Source organism: Elephantulus edwardii, unplaced genomic scaffold (assembly GCF_000299155.1).
Source record: "Elephantulus edwardii isolate Elephantulus edwardi_28Jun2011 unplaced genomic scaffold, EleEdw1.0 scaffold00053, whole genome shotgun sequence".
In the NCBI taxonomy this organism is placed as follows: Eukaryota; Metazoa; Chordata; class Mammalia; order Macroscelidea; family Macroscelididae; genus Elephantulus; species Elephantulus edwardii.
Genome location: NW_006399803.1, coordinates 11,416,079 through 11,419,563, shown reverse-complemented (window position 1 = coordinate 11,419,563; position 3,485 = coordinate 11,416,079).

The following is a 3,485-nucleotide window of genomic DNA, read 5'->3' as shown; positions in this document are numbered from 1 at the left end:
TAGGGCTGTTGTACATAGGGTCGCTATGAGTCGCAAGCGCCTCGGCGGCACATAACAACAACAACAAATAGCACCAGTAAATACTGTAAGAGGAGAATGCTCATTTTTCTCTGATGGAGCAGGCAGTGTATTTGAACCACATGTTTTTGGATTGGCATAACTCCGTACCACTTAACCACCAGAACTCTTTATGTATACATATGTTGTCATTGTTGTTAGATGCTGTCAAGCGAAGTACGACTCATAGTGACCCTATTAACAATAGATCTGAACTCATCCTATCCTATGTCACCCTCAGGATCTCTGACACCTTCAAGGTCATTGTTGCAATCACTTCTGAGGGAAGGAGAAAGAATCAAAGTGGAGCAGGATTCTTTTCTAAATCTGTAACCCAGAAGTCACACACTTCTTACACAACATAAACCTTATCATACCTTATTGTAAGAAAAGGAGAAATCTGTCCTTTTGAGTTGAGTGGGTATGTGTCTAATTAACAGTTACTAAAAAGGAAAGAGGGAATGATTGCAACTAATAAAACTCATCTTCTCATACAATTTGCTTATATACTAGCTCCCGAGGATGACTAATTTCCCAGATTTAGATAGCTTCTAACATATTGTGTTGTTGTGCATCATCAAGTTGGATCTGACTAATAGCTGACCCTCCAATGGATTTGCAGAGGCTGTAAATGCATGAGAGGAGATTGCTCATCTTTCTCCCGCAATGCAGCTGGTGAATGAAAACTGCCTGGCTTAGGGTTGATAGCACAAAACTAACTGGTGGATTCCAATCCCCTACCTTTGGGATTGCAGTACAGTTTCTTACCACTAGGCCATCAGAGCTCCAATAGGCCACCACAGCGACCAAAATTCATTGTGGAGTCAGAATCAACTCATAGTCATTGTCTTTCTCCATCTTTTCTCTCAAAATAGCTGTCAGATTTAAACCACCAATCTTTTTTAAATTTTATTCTGATTTCTTTACAAAGTTTGAATATATTGTTTTTCACAAAAGTTCCTTCCCATTTCATTCACCTCACCCACCCATCGAAATATGCAACCCTATGATTAACACCTTACCCTCCTATCCTCATCCCTCTATATCCACCTCCCCCCTTCTTGGATCCTCATACTCGTTCTACAATAATGGGTTTTTTTTTTAAATGCAATGTTTGTCCTTGTGGGATTGATTTAGTTTACTCAGCATAATGTTCTCTAGTTCCTTCCAAGTTATACCATCTATTTTTATGTTGCCAATTCAATTTCCTATCCATCAAGTTACCAAAGCTTAGTAGTTTTAAAATGTGTCGTTGTTGTGTGCCATTGAGTTGCCTGTGACTCATAGCAACCCTATGGCATAGAAGCTCTGAAGCCTACCCTGCCCTGAACCAGTCTCACTGACTCTAAAACACCTACCTCCATCAGCCTAGTTACTCTATCAATCCATTTCATATGGGTCTTCCTCTTCTGTGCTGTCCCTCCACCCTTCCAAGCATGATTTCTTTCTCCAAGGACTGGTCCCTCCTGGCCATGTGTATGTGATTATATGAGATAGAGCTTCAAAATCCTCACCCCCAAAGAAAAACTTAGTTTCACCCTCTCCAAGACAAAACTATTTGTTTTCTTGGCAGTCCATGGTATGTCCAAGACTTTTCCAGCACCACAACTCAAGGGCATCAATTCTTCTGTCGTCCTTAGTCATTGTCCAGCTCTCTAAAACATAGCAAGTGATTGCAAAAACCATGGCCTGGAGCAGGCATACCTTAGTCTCTACTGACATCACTGCTTCCCAGTACTCTGGAAAGGTCTCTGACAGCAGATTTCCCTAATGCAATTCATCTTTTGATTTCCTGACTGCTAGTGCCAAGAGTGTTGATTGTGGGGCCAAGCAAGCTGAAATTGTAATGTCAATTTAGTGAAATGGTCTCCAAACTATGCCTACAGGCACTTTAGGAAATATGCAAAACAATGTATATAGTGTGTGAGTTGTCATCAAGTCCACTATGACTTATAACTTCCTTGTGATAGCAACCTTGTTCTATCCTGACTCATCCTTACAATCTCTACCATGCTTAAACCCATTATTGTAGTCACTATGTTGATCCATCTTGTTGAGGGTCTTTCTTTCTCTCACTGAACCTCTACTTTTCCAAGAATGATGTATTTTTTCAAGAACTAGCCGTTCTACCAACATGTCAAACTTATGTGGGACAAAGCTTTACCATCTTTGCCTCTAAGGAACATTCTAGCTGCACTTTCTCCAAGACAGACTTTCTTGTTCTTTTGGTAGCCCATCTGTTCCTCCTCACCAGCACAATTCAAAATCATCAACTCTTTGGTCTTTCTAACTTACTGTTCAATTTACACACTTATATGACATCAGTGGGATGATATCCTCACTCTTAAATATTTTGAAGAGGTTCTTAACAGGAAATTTGCCCAATACAACAAATCTTTTGGGTTTTATTTTGCTTTTATTCCCCTGCTGCTCTCATGGGTGTTGATTGTGAAACTATGTAAAATTAAATCATTGACAACTTTAATCTTTTATCCATCTATCATGATGCTGTCTGTTGGTCTGGTGGTGAGAATTTTTTTTTCTTTATGTTGATGTGAAATCCATATTGATCGTAAGTAAGTTCTTCAAGTCGTCTTCACTTTCTGCAAGCAAGGCTGTGTCATCAGAATAACATAAGTTGTTGATAAATTCTAATTTTGATACCATATGTTCTTCATATAGTCCAACTTCTCAAACCCTTTGCTCAGCATATGAAGAAAGGGGAAAAAAATCTAATATTACAATCACTCTTTTATATATTTACTTTAAAAACTAGCTTATACTTACTGATATGTAACCTGCCCTTCACATTGATTCCAAATACTGTGAGCTACTGAACTAATAGCAATGGGGTTGTCCATGATATCTCTACCTATATTCTCAGTGCATTCTGATATATCTCAACACTGCATTTTACGACTGGTTAAATGCAGTTAATGACTGGTTAAATGAGTCCACTAATTTTGCAACTCTCAAACAACATCTCCAAAACATAGATTCAAAAGATTCCTGCAAAATATTTTTAAATAATTTTTAATTGTGATTTTAATGAATGCTTACAGAAAAGTTAGAATTTCATTCATTCATCGTTGAACATTTTACCCCCTCTCCCTCAGCTCACTTTTTAAAAAATTTTCATTTACTGTTGCACAATTACCTCCTCATCTCTCACCCCAGTCCCCTTTGCAATGCACCTCTTATTCTGGGCTATTGTCATACATATAAAACTTAATCATACATTTCTTTTAAACAGGTTTTTCTTTCATCTTTTCCAATGTAATATTCATTATCTGTCCACTTTTATCCTATTCACATTCTAACCCTCCATGTCAGAATATGTTGTTGTTGTTATGTGCCGTCAAGTCACTTGCGACTCATAGCGACCCTATGTGCAACAGCCCTACACTCTGCTCTGTCCTGTGCCAATC